Source organism: Benincasa hispida, chromosome 11 (assembly GCF_027475165.1).
Source record: "Benincasa hispida cultivar pf3 chromosome 11, pf3_genome.v1.1, whole genome shotgun sequence".
Taxonomy (NCBI): domain Eukaryota; kingdom Viridiplantae; phylum Streptophyta; class Magnoliopsida; order Cucurbitales; family Cucurbitaceae; genus Benincasa; species Benincasa hispida.
Window position 1 is genome coordinate 21,065,770 of NC_143488.1, and position 17,259 is coordinate 21,083,028.

General features: G+C 37.0%; 1 non-coding gene across 1 annotated transcript; it reads right to left on the minus strand.

Annotated features, from left to right (window-relative positions):
- Window positions 1-3,130: 3,130 nt before the first annotated feature.
- LOC120092313 (small nucleolar RNA R71) lies at window positions 3,131-3,237 on the minus strand. The gene has a single exon (XR_005486019.1). It is a non-coding gene; the product is annotated as a small nucleolar RNA R71 (small nucleolar RNA).
- Window positions 3,238-17,259: the final 14,022 nt, after the last annotated feature.

Genomic DNA, 17,259 nt, shown 5'->3' on the forward strand with positions numbered 1-17,259 from the left:
AACGTCGTTGATAATGGAGACTTACATCTCACCTAAACGACCATAGGTATCACGACCTCAATCCCGAGTGTTTTGGGAATTTCTGCCTTTGAGGGTGGTCCTTTGACTAGTATGGGTGAGAGTGGGCAGATTGCCAACTCAACATGCCTACCTTTTTGGGGACTTGCTGATATGGGAGCTGGGAACTCAATTACACAAGGTGAAATTCACTCCTTCCTCGAAGCAAGGGTAAGTAAATAGATTGCTCTCTTAAGGACTGATTCCGGGGCTTGAACAAAGTGGCCACAACTTCTCTTTGGAAGAGAGGACTCAGTCATAGTAAGACTATGACTTATGTTCATTAGAGGATTCAGTTGTATTTAAGGAGTTAGATGTAACTATAGAGGCATAACAGTTATTGGCCAAGCTGTACTTATGAGCAATCTGTGAAGGGTTGTCGCACTGTTGATTGGTTAAGATGGACACATAATATATATGTAGTAAGGAGAGTTCAATTGTCGGTCTTTAGTGGAGTGCCTGACAGTTAATGAATGGTGGATCCCATGACTAAAGAGTTTAGTTAGTTATTCATGTACAGTTAAAGCTTCGAGCTATAGGTCTAGAAGATCCCCTTGGTAGCTCAATGGATTCAAGTTGAAGATCAGTTCTTAGTGTTGATTTGACTTGTTCAAATTGACAATTGGTAATTCGATTATATACGATATGATCAGTGTTGTGTATGAGATACATCTAATTTAGGATTAATGTAAATGAGATTTACATTAAGAGCCATGGAATAGAAAAAGAGTTATAGTTTGTATGTTTCATGAGATGAAATATTAAACCTATAGTCTATAAATATAGTATGATATGTTGGTTATCATTTATATTGATAATAATATTAATTATTGGATAATTATCTCTTTTTCTCTAATAACCAATTGAGTGGGAGGTTATTGGTGGTTTCATGGTGATAATTGGAAGAAATACAAGTTATTACATCTCAAATAAGTAAGACAATGAAAGAATGCGATGGTAAAATAGGCAATATCATGTCCAAAAGTGCTAAATTGAAAAGAATTACGATCACAACCGCTCATCGCATAAAAGCAGTTAATTTACCTATTTTGTGCAGGTACAATGCGATGACGCATATGAAATTGCGATCTAAAGGCACAATACGTCAGCGCGCTTGAAGTTGCGATCGCCGATCGTGAGAAGTTTTCTTGAAAGGGTGATCGTACAAATACCTCGCATCAAGGCGATAGCATAATAAATCGTGATGGGACGTAAAGCTAATAACGGTCGATTCTGAATTTAGTTGACAAGTCATTAAAAGCCACACTGTAGCAAGTACATTGAACTCTCGATGACTTCTAAATGGCACAACAGAGTAGGGAAATTAATGTCGCCCATTATTGCAATCATTTGTAAGAAAAGTTGCTTCACCTTGAAATCTATAAATACCGAAGGCCACCAGAGTGAAGGAGTTAGTTAGTCCATTCACACACATACTTATACATATACATAGAGGACGGAGAGAGAAAGGAGACGAGGCAAAGCCGAGAGAAATTGCTCTCGAACAGATCGAGAGACTACCGGAAAAAAATACAAAGAAGAGAGGGCCAACCCTTGCGAGAGCAAGAATCCACATTTAAAACAAAGTTGACGTGATGAAGAGCAGTGTAAAAGGCCACGGGAAGCAAGACATTGCTTATCAGGCTTGTTATCTCTCAAATCCATTTGTTATTTTGTATTCAGTACTTTATTTGCAAAAAATGGAAATTTCATTTCAATCTATGTTCAATCTCTCCATACCATGCATGAGTAGCTAAATTTTTGAATGGGTTGAGAAACACTTAGCTAGCAAGACTTAAGATTTACATTTTATGCGATCATCTTGCCTTATGTATGCATCATTCACCTTTGGACGTACTTGAGAAAGTAGTCTAAAGATAGAATCTAGGCTTGAGAGAGTAGGATTAGAATCTAGGCTTGAGAGAGTCAGATTAGATTGCATAAGCAAGATTAGAAACTTAAAAATAAGTTCTATCGACATTTTCGCATATGCATCGCATGCGTCCTAGAGATAGGAATGGTGATATTTTGCATTGAGAAATGTAGTACTGATATTTGTGTGTAGCATGATCGCATAACTTGTGCACAATCTTAGGAAATGTTAGCTAAACCCCCTCTCAACCCCTTCATCACATACTTATTGTAACTCTACGCTTTCATCTCTCTGCGTTTAACTCCGTCACAAAGGAAAAATCTCATTCAAAACACTATCCACTTCATTTATTTTTACCACCACAATTGAATCAAAGAGTCTGTTGTATACCTACTTAGTGGTCCCTGTGTTCGACCCTGGACTTACCAGGAAACCTAAGAAGGCTTATACTTGGGCTTTGTTAGGAAAACTTGTATGTTAATTTTATCGCATAACACTCACACCATCGCATCATAATTTTACGCATCAAGTTTTTGGCGCCGTTACCGAGGACTGCGGTATAGATTGCGCTAACATCAAACCTCTTTGATCTTTAAAGCTTTCGACCTTTGTGCATTGCCATTCCTTCGATAAAGGAAGAAGCAAGCGTCGCATGAGCGAAGGATACCCTCTTAAGCCAAACTACGACCTAGAGATCGAACGAACATTTCACAGAAGATAGAAAAACAGACGTAGACAACAAGGAAGAACTCACAAAATGGCTGAACAACCAGAAGAAAGAGCCATAAATGTAAACATAATGGAAAATCCTATCTTACTGGCAAATGATCGCAATAGACCCATCCAGGACTATGCGTCACCCAACTTGTATGATTTCTCCCTAGGAATCATGAGACCAGCATTGGATGGATCAAGGTTCGAGATGAAGCTGGTAATGTTACAAATGATACAAACAGCAGGACAGTTGGTGGATAGCGTGGTGAAGATCCGTACGCCCATCTACGAAGCTTCATTGAAATTTGTAACACTTTTGTGTTCCCTAGTATCTCCGTTGAAGAAGTTCAACTCACGCTATTTCCATTTTCACTATGCGATAAAGCAAGAAAATGGGCATTCTCCCTTGAACCAGGAGAGATAACTTCATGGGAGCTAGTTGTGGAGAAGTTTATGAAGAAGTATTTCCCTCCTATAGAGAATGCCAGAAGAAGGAAATTGATCACAAATTTTGAACAAGAAGAAGACGAATCGCTCACTGACGCATGGGCGAGGTTCAAGAGATTAGTGCACGACTGCCCGCACAATGGATTGCCGGATTACCTCCAAATGGAGATTTTCTATCATGGACTAAATCTCGCATCGTAGACAGCTACCAATGCGGCAGCAGCAGGCGGTCTGTTGGACAAGACTTATGATAAGGAAAAGAACATTCTTGATCGTATATCGAAAAACCATGAAGATTGGCAAGAAAGCGATGAACGAGTAAAACCCAGAGAAGGTAATGCAATAAACAATCCCAGAGCACAGAGAGGGCAAGTCAACGCGATAGAACAGACAAGCACCAGCTGTGCTATTTGTGGAGAATCGCATTCGGTTGAAGAGTGTCCACACAATCCATAATCAATCTACTTTGTTAAGAACAATCGTTTTTCAAACACGTACAACCCCGGGTGGTGAAACCACCCTAATTTTGCTTGGAAAATAACCAACAACAAGGCTACCAACCTCTGGCGCAAAAAGAAGGACCACCAGGATTTTTCCAAAGAACTAACGGTCAATAGCAACAACAAGCCAGCAGCTCTCAAACACCGCCATCATTCTCTCTAGAGAACCTATTAAAACAGTACATAAAAAAGAATGAAATGGTCCTCCAGAACCAGACAACTTCCATCCGCAACTTGGAAATCCAAATAGGACAGATTGCGGGAGAGCTGAAGAATAGATCGTAGGGGACACCATCAAGCTCAACTGAGCTCTCACGCAACCCGAGGAACACAGGGAAAGAACACTGCCAAACAGTCACCCCGAGAAATGGAAAGACGACGGTGGAAGTTAGGAAGGAGTCTAGCAAGACCGATTCAAATGCGATGGAAACAAACCATTGATGCAAACTGAGAAAGAAGAGCCCGAGATAATGGAACCTGAAGTTTCGACCACCTCAAAGCCTCCAGATCATGGAACAGTAAAAGTACAGCTACCTTCATTCCCTCAAAGACTAAAATAGAAGCAAAATGATGAAGGTCAGTATCATCGCTTCCTAGAAATATTAAAAAAACTACACATCAATATTCCATTTACAGAAGCGATAGAGTAGATGCTGAAATATATCAAGTTTTTGAAGGATATGGTGTCGAAGAAGAGAAGCACAGGAAAATTCGCCACGGTGGCATTAACATAAGAATCAAATGCTATAATCCCACCGAAGTTGCACTTCCCAGGCAGCTTTACGATACCCTACACAATAAGAGGGATCTACATCGGTCAAGCATGATGCGATCTTGGGGCTAGCATAAATTTAATGCCCATTTCAATCTTCAAACAATTGAACGTAGGACAGCTGATACCCACGACGGTGACTCTTCAACTTACAGATAGGTCCCTGGTACACCCTGAAGGAAAATTGAAGGATGTCCTGGTCCTAATCGATAAATTCATTCTACCGGCAGACTTCATCATTCAAGATTATGAGGCAGACAAAGATGTTCCAATCATATTGAGACGACCATTCTTGTCTACTGGTCGTGCTCAAATAGATGTACAAAAGGGATAGATCACAATGAGCATCAATGGAAAGAACTTCAAGTTTAATATTGTCAAGGCAATGATGTTCCCAGAAGATGAAGGCCTATCAGCTTCTGACGACAAACACACTTGCGATGAAGATTGGAGTCAGAAGAAGAAAATGAAGAAAGAGAGGATGCGACAACATCCTTAGAAACCTGCCATGTAATAACAGAGACAGTGAACAATGAAGAAAATTTGAATTTGAATGAAGAGAGAAAAACACAGAAACCTTCCTTAGAGCAACCACCTACATTGGAGCTGAAAACTCTGCCAAATCACTTGAAGTACGTTTTCCTTGGCCAGAATGAAACCTTGCCAGTAATAATATCCTCTGCGTTACCAGAAGAAAAAGAAATTGCATTGCTCCGTATTCTGAATAAATAAATTAAAGCAATCGGATGGACGCTCACAGATATCAGAGGAATTAGCCCGACGTACTGCATGCGAAGAATTCGGCTCGATGAAAACCAGAAAGACTCGATAGAACCTCAACGCAAATTGAACCCTGTGATGAAAGATGTTGTTAAAAAATAAATCATTAAATGGTTAGACATCGCCATCATATACCCTATCGCCGATAGCACGTGGGTTAGCCCCATCCAATACGTTCCCAAAAAGGGCGAGATGACAGTAGTCCCCAATGCAAACAATGAGTTAATCCACATGAGGATCGTCACTAGCTGGCAGATTTGTATGGACTTCTGGAAGCTCAATGTGGCGACAAAGAAGGATCATTTCCCTTTACCTTTCATTGATTAAATACTCGACCGACTAGCAAGGAATGACTATTTCTATTTTCTTGATGGGTATGCTGGCTATAACCAGATTATGATCGCACCAGAAGACCAAGAAAAGACCACATTCACCTGTCCATACGGAACGTTCGCTTTTCGTAGCATGCCTTTTGGACTATGTAATGCGCCGAGCACGTTTCAAAGATGTATGATGGCAATATTCTTCGAGTATCTTAAAGATTTAGTGGCAATCCAAGACGATTTCTCAATCTATGGGCAAACCTATGAAGTCTGTCTAAAAAACTTGGAGAGGATACTGAAAAGATGCGAAGAGACTAATCTGGTGCTAAATTGGGAAAAGTGCCATTTCATGGTTAAAGAAGGAATTGTGCTCGACACAAGGTTTCAAAGGATGGGCAAGAGGTAGATAAAGAAAAAATTGAGGCCATTGAAAAACTTTCACCTCCAGCAAATGTGAAAGCTTTAAGGAGTTTCCTAGGACATGCGAGGTTCTACAGACGATTTGTGAAAGACTTCTCCAAAATAGCTCAACCGTTGAATGTGTTGCTAGAAGCTGACAGGCCTTTTGACTTTGACCCACACTGCCTCACTGCATTCTAAGCACTGAAGGACACATTGACTACAGCGCCTATTTTGATCGCACCCGATTGGACAAAGCCATTCCAGCTGATGTGCGATGCCAGCGGATATGCGATGGGGGCAATTTTAGCACAAAAGGAAAAGACAATGTTACACCCTACCGCATATGCGTGCAAAACATGGAACTCTACACAAGCAAACTACACCACTATAGAGAAGAAGCTTCTAACAGTAATCTTTGCGATTGAAAAATTTAGACCTTACTTGTTGGGATCCAAAGTTATAGTCCACACCGACCACTCGACAATAAGATATTTAATGACCAAAAAAGATGCGAAGCCGAGGCTAATCCAATGGGTTCTCCTACTCCAAGAATTTAATATGGAGATAATGGACTGCAAGAGAACAAAGAACCAGGTCGTTGACCATTTATCGAGATTAGAAAATCCTGAAGTGGATCGCATTCAGTTGGAGGTGAACGCATACTTCCCAGACGAACAATTGCTTAAAATTGAAGAACTACATTGGTATATAGATATTGTCAACTTTTTGGTCTGCAAATAGGTTGTTTCATCTCCCACTTGCTCAATTGTTTACATGATTGTTCTTCCACCTATTTTCTACCTCTAACCAAGTTCACACAGAGCCCACCCTCTGGATTCTCACAATGAGAATACCAATGTAACCATCTTGGTGGTGTCTTACATAACTCGACACAGTCGAGGTTCTGTTGAGGCCGTTCGTGGTGTTTGGGGTGTTCGTGACTTAATCGATCGATTAGTTCGAGTTTGCTATGATCGGGCAGTGTAGCGGTCGTTTTGGACGAATGTTTGTGTCTTTCTGTGTTGCTGCGATCGAGCGTTCGTGATCAAGGAACTTGAAGATGAGTCTTCAAAGGTTTGTTAATTCCTTCCCTTGATCATGTAGTAAATCATGTTGTAGTTTCTATTTTATGCATAATCGTATGTTTCCATTTGTGATTGTAATTGTAATGTTCATATATGATTGAAATTTGGAAAGATCCTTCCACTACTCATGGAAATCCTCGTGTCCGATTTCCTTCAATTGGTATCAGAGACAGGTTTTTCTGATAATCCAAATTTCAATTTTGTTTTGAACTTCTTTTACAGTCTTGGTAGGTTTTCTGCATTTGTATTTAATTGTTAAGTGCATTTATGGATGGCATTGATGGATGTTTACGGGTTTAATTGCCTTTGTTTAAAGCTTTCTTTTAATTACAAAGTGTTAATTTGTAAGGGCCCCTGTGTTTTTGGGCATATTTAACATGCAATCGAGTCTGTAATTCAAAGAGTTTGAGTTAGTCGAGTCGTTTGTGATGAAGTTTCGAAGCATGGAGATGCGGTTCTCAACGAAGAAGGAGACCAAGAGTTGGTCGTATCGTGTAGTCTCAGGTAAATGGTCATTGGGATTTATCTAAACGATCGTGTAGATTTTTTTATGAACTACACGATCTTTTAGCTAAGGCTAAACAATGGGGTAAATCATTTAATCTATCGCGTAGCATTGGTTGCTCGATCGCTTAGATGCTAGAGGTAGACGATCATAGTGGGAGCATATGATGCTCATTGTTTAGTTGAAGTCGCACGCTAAACGATCGTGTAGTTAGCATGCCTCATTGCTTAGTTACCACCTTCACAATCATGCGGTATACAATACGAAGAAGCTTATTTAGCGATCACTTAGGCGATGGTGTTTCGTCGCATCGTTGTCGTTTAAACGATCGTGTAAGGCTTACAGTGTGCGAAGTGCGCTAAACGATCGCGTACCTCATGCTTCATCGCTTAGCAAAAGGCACACGATTGTTGCTAAATGATCGCATAGCTCTGGGAGCATTGGTAAACAATAGAGCAAAGCGTTTGTTCTCTCGTGTAGACGATCGCGGGTAGTTTGGTGCACGATGGTTGGAGACGCATTGCTTCACCCGGACGGTTCAAGACCCTGTTCGCTTGTTTGAACCAGAGACTCCTTGATTTTGTAATAGTTAGCTTTAGTTTTGTGAATTTGAGGCAATTTTACCCGGTTCATCAACATTTGTTTATTATACATGTGATGTATGGTGTTTATATGGCAAAGTGTTTGACATATAGTTTAAAATCCACCTTAGGTTGTGCAATTATACATGCATCATGTATTATAAGTGTTATAATCTAGCATGACAAAATTACATGAAAGCATGCGCACGAATCATGAAATATAATAGTTATATTTTGCATGCAGTGAGTATATTCATGCATCATCCTTTTATTATAAGTGTAATAGTCGAAGGGTAAATGGAAGCATGTTGTGCTTTTTTCGTTGCTGTTATATATAAGCGTTATATAAAAGAAGTAGCAATGAATGAAGAATGCAATGAGCATGACACTTAGGCTGTTTATAATCGTTATGAATGCCTTGCATGTGTTTAGCTTTGCATTGTGGTTTTGGTTATTTCTGTTTATAAGCGATATAAATGAAATTAGAACTAAAATCGATAAAAAAGCGTTGCATGCAGACTTGAGATGAACTCAAGTTCTTATAAAAAATTTGAATTAAGATAGACCTAAGTACAAAAGGTTCTAAAGAGTTTAGTACCCTACATTAATTTTTTAAAATCGATTTAATAGGATTAAATTGATTAGCCTAAAAGATTAAATTTTTTTTAAATCTATCTATAAGGGACCTTTTGTCTAAGGCGGGTTCTATCTAGGCTGGGGTTCTTAAGCAGACAGAAATGGAACACCCCTACCTGGGAACCTACCTGGAAAGATGAACTAGATAGATTTTCTACAAGCATGCGACAATTGGTCAAAGACTCCATTAAAGAGTTTAATGGATGATGATCAAAAGTTTTTTAACTATCCAAGGTAAACGTTACTCTTCGGCAAACCTAAAAGTCGGTTAGTTAAAATCCTTAGCCGTTTTTTTCTAAGTAAACTAAACCCTAGGTTATAAAATACTCAGTGGGAGTAAGAGATGTATCTGATATGTCTATGATTCCACTCACGTTTCTCCCTGTATGTTCACACTTTGAGATTCATGTTTGGCCTCGGGGTGCTCTGGGAGCATCCCCCTTCGGATGGTGTTTGCATGAGTCAATATCAAGGTGGACAGAGAGAGTTTTTATAGTAAGTGGGTGAAGGGTGTATGTCAACACATCCTATGGTCTTTGTCATTGGTTCACACCGTGAGATCATTTTGTACTCCCTTGTGGCACCTTGGGAGCATCCCCCTTCGGATGGGTTTTGTGTAGTTGGTCAAAATCAAAGTGAACTTCAGAAATGGATAGGGTCGCTTTAGGTTTTGCCCCGATCGGATTTTTTCCTTTCGAATTGGCTACATGGGGCAGATCTCTAGGACCTAAAATGGCGCACACTTACGGGAGATTATTAAGTAAGTTAATGATCTCTTGACCAAATCAATCTTGGCTAGAGTGAAAATACCACTTAATCAGGGAGATTGTGCATTGAGGTGATGTGATAGTCATGAAGATCGCGTCGAAGCACAACGTTGCTGATCCCTTTACAAAGGCTCTCACGACTAAAGGGTTCGAGGGTCACCTGGAGAGTTTGGGTTTGCGAGACATGCGACATCTTGTCTAGGGCAAGTAGAAGATGATACTGGGGTATGCCCCAGTTTATTGTATACTGTACATGTTTTTTCTTGTCTTGTACATTATTCTCCCGAAGCATTAGGACAAGTGGGAGATTTTTTAGATTGGTGTCCTAATTCTCTCGGAGTCTTGTTGTTTCTATTTATACACATTGTTTATGAATAATATAATTGTTATTTCATTCTAGAATTTACGCATATCCAATAAACAAAGCTCCATGGTTATCTTACAACCAGAAGGGACATTAGAAAAGGAATTGTCCTAAGTATTGGGTAGAAAAGAGGAAAGCCAAACAAGGTAAATGTGATTTAATAGTATTAGAAACTTTCTTAGTGGAGAATGATGATTCAGTCTGGATAATTGATTCAGGCGCTATTAATCATGTTTGTTCTTCTTTTTAGGGAATTAGTACCTGGCAGTAGCTCAAGACTTGTAAGATGACTATGCGTGTTGGAACTGGGCAAGTTGTCTCAACTATAGCAGTGGGAGGCCTCCGATTACTTTTACATAAATCAGATTTATTATTAGATAATGTGTACGTAGTTCTTGGTTTGAAGAGGAACTAGATTTATGTAAAAATTTTGCTTGAATAATCTTATACTCTGAAATTTAATATAGATAAAGTGTTTATATACAAGCATGGAATTCAAATTTTTTATGCAAATCTTGAAAGTAATCTTTATATACTAAGGCCGTTAGCATCTAAGGCTCTTCTTAATACTGAAATGTTTAGCACCGCAATAACTCATAATAAAAGACAAAAGATTTCTCCTAAACAAGATGCCAAACTTTTGAAAATAAGATTAGGTCACATAAATCTCAATAAGATTGATAGGTTGGATAAGAATGGACTTCTAAGCGAGTTTGAACAAAATTCTTTACCACTATGTGAGTCATACCTTGTGTTGGGAATGTCCTAGAACTCACAGTCGTAAATTTTGTGTTAAACATTCTATTTATCAATAAAATATTATTGTGTATTGTATTCAATAAAGTTGTTGATATTGCATTCTATTATGAAAATCGAATAAACAAATCCATGGCTATAGTATGAATACTTTAACTTTATGTAGTGACATAAATAGGATCAAGTTATAGTATATAGCCTAAATGATCTAAAGTATATGGATGAAATTGGGTATCTCATCTTGGTAACACTATTGGATGCGACCCATTTTATATGCTGATACAAATGATGTGATCCACAAATCATTCATGTAGAGACATGTGAGTGTGGGTATCCTATACAATGAGTTTGCATAAGACTGGACCTCGAAATAGTCATTTTGCTTTATAACCACCGTTTAATATTAAAACTGACTATTTCATACTAAAATAACCTAGGATAACTCGATCTTAATCCTGAGCCAACTATGAACTCTTGTTTATTTGGGATTATCCTTTGATCTGCATAGGTGAGAGTAGTCCAACAGCACTGCTCAATAAGCCTCTTATTTTGGGGATAAGACTGGAAAGATAGCTGGGACGTAGCCTTGCAAGATGGAAACACTCCTACTCGTCGTAGGGTTAGCAAATAAGTTGTTCTCTTAAGTGCCGATTCTTGGTCTTGAACAACGGGGCCCCGTCCTCACGTGGTAGAGAAGGACTTGATAAATAAATGGTATTATGAATCAGTATGTTCAATAGAGGGTCAGTGGGAGCTTAAGGAGCAAGATATATTCATAGGGGTAAAATAGTGATTTTGACCCAACTGTAAATATGAACGATCTTTGAAGGATCGACTTACCGATTATAGTTACAATTGACAAAAATATATCTACAATGAGGAGAGTGCAACTATCGGGCTATAGTGGTATGCCTTAATAGTTAACGAATAGTAATCAATTTTGTGTTAAATAGTTTAATCAATTAATTACAAATTTTTGGAGCTCATGATCTGTAGGTCCATTAGGTCCCTCTACTAGCTCATAAATTGGATTAATAAATTGAGTATTAATGGATGAAATTAAAGTTATGAATTTGAAACGTTTAAATTCAATCTAGGGTTTCAATTAACTGTATACGATACAATTGAAACGTTTAGTTTTATCGAAAATTAAACGAAATTAGAGAATCAATTAATATTTAAATTATGATTTAAATGTTAATTACATGGAATTGAATTCATTATAGTGGAATTGTTGTTAAGATATTAAATTAATAAACTAATTAAAAGCTTTAATTAAAATTAAAATTAGTTTTATTTAATTGATTAAATGAATTAATTTTGTAAAACTAAATTGAAGCTTAAGGCTGAGGAAAAAGGAATGCATGTTGTGTTCTTGAACCTAACTTCTGCTAAACTAGAAACCCTCTTCCCTCTCTCAAAATCATCTAAATTTAGCTTAATTTGAGTGTTTCCACCACACAATCCTTCTTGAGATTAGTAAGAGAAGATCTTGGCGGTGGTTTAATTGAAGAATCAAGCTCAAATTCATGGATATTCTACTGAGTTCGTGGAGGTTTTTTCAAAAGTAATGTGTAACTCAAACCCTCTTGTAAACTTGTTATGAGCAGCATGTTTTTTAACTCAAATTATGAGTAGTTAGAGTGCTTATTGATTCTAAATTCTTCCGTTGCATATTATCTAACTCCTTAAGTGGTATCAGAGCATGATTTAAGCACTCAATTATCGTTAATTTGAGTTTGAGGGGGTGAATTTCCAAGCATGTTTGAGTTTTTGATTGATATGGTATAAATTCAAATTTGGCATTAAATTTTTCTTTGTTTCCTTTGTTAAATTTGTAATTGGCTCTTGTTTGATGAGCTTATATGTGTGCTCGAGAGTCTATAATTTATTTGGAGTCATTAGAATTGAAATTAAGTTATAATCAAATAAAGAAGTGAAGAAGGTCGAGCTGTAGAATTCTGACGCTGAGCTTCTGTCCAGGTAGTGTTGCAACACTGCTCATATTTTTGAACGAGTTTCAATCGAGCAACGAGTTTCAACTGACCGAAGCGTCAAGCAGTGAGTCTTCAAGCAACAGGACGAGCGTGAAGCTAGTTTGAACTGGTTTGATGAGTGAGAATAGTCGGTTCAACAAGTTTTCTTCAAAATGTTTTTGGCGGGTCCGGTTTAGGCATTTCTGGTCCGTTTCAAGCAGTTTGGGTTCGGTTTGTGTCGGTTCGAGCTGTTCTTCCCCAAATTTGAAATTTTTTTTATGCACTTTTGTAATAATTTAGTAATTTTAATTATTTATAATGCCAAAGTTGAACCATATTAGTATTATTTAATTATTTTATGCATGTGATGTGTATTATTTTTGAATTAAACATGTTTGTGCATATAGTATGCTATTTTAGATTTAAAAATCCCACTATAGGTAAACATGTTACATGCATAATTCTATGTTATAATTAGTTATAATATGTAGTATGCTTGTTTTAGGGTTTATTAAAAGATTGATGTAATTGCTATATTAATTTTGAGTACCTTTGAAGCATGTTATTGTCTAGTAAAGCATGTTTATTTTATAAGTATGTTATAAAATGAGATTAGACTTTAAAATCCATAACAAAGATAAACAACATGCTCACTGAGGTTAACAACTTGTTTTAATAGTTCAAATAGATTGTTACCTTATAAAATTTGGTTACAAACTTAAAATGGTTCATAAACCTGTCTAAGGCTAGGGGTACTTAAGTTGACGGTTTACGTAACAACTCCTACTTGGGGATTATGACCAAAGTGTTGAACGTTGTTAACTGATTTTATAAGCTTGCGTGAGCGGTGTGAGGTTTAAAACTAGTTTAAACACTAAGACATCGTAGGTTAATATCCAAATATAAACGTTGTACTTGGATAAAAATCACATAGACTTAGGTTGTTTAAAGTTAGTAATTTTAAACCTAAGTAAAATACCCAAACATTTAGAACAATTAAGTGGGAGATTAACAATATATTCGATATATAGTTATTAGCTCTCACATCCCCAAGAGTTTACACCGTGAGATCCATGCTCGGCTTCGTGTCGCTTTTACCGCGACTACTCCATTCGAAAGGTGTTTGCATGGGTCAATAACATTGTGAATGGGGAAAGTAGTTCATAGTAAGTGGGTCAAGGAAATGTGTCAACATTGTCCTATAGTCTCCTCCATTAATTTGAACCATGAGATTCCTATGTTGCGCCTACTATTGTTTTTAGGCAGCACTAGCTAGTCATGAACCACGACAATCCCTATGCATGTAACATAGGATTCTAAACAACCCAAGCTTCAGAAATGAATAGGGTCTTATAGTTCCATCTTGGATATCATCTTCCAATTTGGGGGCATATTCATATCGTTCTATAAGATTTGAAAATAGCAGGTAACACATAAAAGAATTACTAATTGTTAGTAAAAATCTTGACCGAAAACGGTAATCGAATGAACTATAAGAATAAGAGTTATTTTGGATATAGGATTTGGTTAAGACTGTCTTACTTCAATGAAGGAATTTTTTGATTACCCCACGGTAGCAACTATTCTAAATCACTAAAGTATCGTTCAAAATAAATAAAGAAAAATGGGTACTTTATTTCATTGCTAAAATTGGATTTAGATGCATATAATTTATTAGATTTTTTTTCAGCAATGTCGAATTCAATAATACAACTGTTTGGTTCTGATAAGTTTATGGGAGAAGGATATTCCAACTAGAAATCCAACATAAGTACAATATTAGTTGTGGATGATCTGAGGTTTGTGTTAACAAAAGGAATGTCCTCCGATTCCTAGTTCAATAGTGAACCGAAATGTTTGGGACACCTATGATCGGTGGGTTAGGGCTAACGAAAAAGCCAGGGCTTATATCTTATAAGTATATCCGATGTACTTAATAAGAAACATGAAGTAATGCCCACCGTCCGTGAGATAACGACGTCGTTCCAAGAGATGTTCAGGTAACCGTCATCATCTAATCGACATGAAGCCACTAAATATGTTTATAATACACACATGAAAGATGGTACCAACGTCAGAGAACATGTTCTCGATATGATGGTCCATTTAATATTGTTGAGGCTCATGGGGCGACCATAGATGAAACTAGCCAAGTCAGTATGATATTAGAATCTCTTCCGAAGAGTTATCTATCTTTCCGTACTAATGCTGTGATGAACAAGATTAGTTACAATTTGACAACACTGTTAAACAAACTACAAACTTACCAATCTATGATGAAACTTAAAGAAAGTGAAGTAAACATTATTTCACGGTCGAAAAAGTTTCTCAAGGGTTATTTTGTCAGGAACAAAACCCGTTGACAAAAAACAAATATGTTCCCTCATCTTCAAAAGATAAAAGTGTACAAATGAAGAAGAAGGGTAAAGGGAATAAAAAAACCCACTGCAAAGAAAAATAAAGCTCCAAAGGAAAATGTTTCCATTGCGGAGAGGATGGGCACTGGAAACGTAACTGTCCAAAATATTTAGTTGAAAAGAAAGCAAAAAAAGAAAACCAAGGTAAATCAGATTTACTAGTAGTTGAAACATGTCTAGTGGAGAATACTCACTTAACCTGGATATAAGATTTGGGCACCACTAATCATGTTTGCACTTTTCTACAGGAAACTAGTTCTTGGAAACAACTTTTTGAACAAGAAATGGCTTTTAAAGTGGGAACAGGTGAAATCATTTTTGCTCAAGCAGTGGGAAATGTCAAGCTATTTTTTGGAGAATCTTTCATCTTACTTAAGAATGTATATTATGTACCTAAGATGAAAAGAAACTTAATCTCCATTTCCTATCTGCTAGAAAATATGTAAATAGTATCTTTTGAATTTAATGAAGTGTTTGTATTTTCAAGAGGTGATCATATTTGTTCTGCAAGACTCGAAAATAACTTGTACATATTAAAATCAACTGAAGCAAAGGCCATTCTAAATATAGAGATGTTTAAAACGGTCGAGACTAAAAATAAAAGACGAAAAATTTCTCCTAACGTTTATCTTTGGTACCTCATACTTAATCACATTAATCTCAACAGGGTTGAGATATTGGTTAAAAACGGTCATCTAAGTCAGTTAGAAGATAGTTATTTACCTCCATATGAATCATGTCTTTAGGGAAAAATGACTAAAAGAACTTTTTCTAGAAAAGGTCTTCGTGCCAAAGAATCTGTCAAAATTATACATTCAGACCTCTGTGGTCTGATGAATTTAAAAGCACAAGGTGGACATCAGTATTTTGTCTATTTCATTGATGATTACTCTAGATATGGCTATATTTACTTAATGAGTCACAAGTTTGAAACTCTTGAAAAGTTCAAACAATTTAAGACTGAGACAAAAAACTTGTTAGGTAAAATAATCAAAACAGTTCGATTTGATTGAGGTGGTGAGTATATGGACTTGCAATGCCGAACTATTTAGTAGATCACGAAATTCAATCCCAACTCACAGCACATAGGACACTAGAACAAAACGGTGTTGCAGAAAGGAGAAATCGAACATTGTTGGACATGGTCTGTTCAGTGATGAGTTATGCTCAGTTACTTAATCCTTTTGGGGGTATGCAGTACAGACTGCAGTATATATTTTGAACATTCTTCCCTCAAAAATTTTTTTAGAAACACTGCATTGTTGGGAATGTCCTAGCACTCGCACTTCGTGTTAAACATTCTATTTATCAATAATAATAAATTGTTGATTTTGTATTCTATTATGAAAATCCAATAAACACATCCATGGCTATACTCTAAATACTATAACTTTATGAAGTGACATAAACAAGATCAAGTTAACAGCATATAGCCTAAATGGTCTAATAAGTATATGGATGAAATTTGGTATCTCATCTTGGTAACACTATTGGATGCGACCCACTCTGTATTTGTTACAAAGAGTTGTGAAGTGCTACTAACGATGTGATCCACAGATCGTTCATGTTGAGACATGTGAGTGGGGTCATCTTATGCAATGAGTTTGCATATAGACTAGACCACGAAAATAGTCACTTTTCTTTATCACAACTGTTTACTGTTAAAACTAACTATATCATTTATTAAATAACCTAGGTTAACTCGATCTTAATCCTGAGGTAGCTATGAATTCCTTTTTGTTTGGGATTATCCTTTGATCTGCAAATTGTGAGAGTAGTCCAATAGCACTGCTCAATAAGCCTCCCATTTTGGGGATAAGACCGGATGAATAGCTGAGGACATAGCCCTGCAAGATGAAATTTAAGGTTGAGACTGAAAATCTGTTAAGTAAAAGAATTAAAACACTTCGATCTGATCGAGATGGTGAATATATGGATTTGCAATTCCAAAATTATCTAGTAGATCATGGAATTCAATCCCAACTCACAGCACCTTGAATACCACAACAAAATGGTGTTGCAGAAAGGAGAAATCGAACCTTGTTGGACATGGTTCGTCTATGATGAGTTATGCTCAGTTACCTCAATCCTTTTGGGGATATGTAGTACATACTGCAGTATATATTCCAAACGTTGTTCCATCAAAAAGTTTTTCTGAAACACTGTATGAATTATGGAAAGGACAGAAAACGAGTTTACGTCATTTGTGTATCTAGGGTTGTCCAGCACACGTGTTGGTATAGAATCCTAAGAAATTGGAAACACGTTCAAAATTATGCTTATTTGTAGGGTACCCCAAAGAAA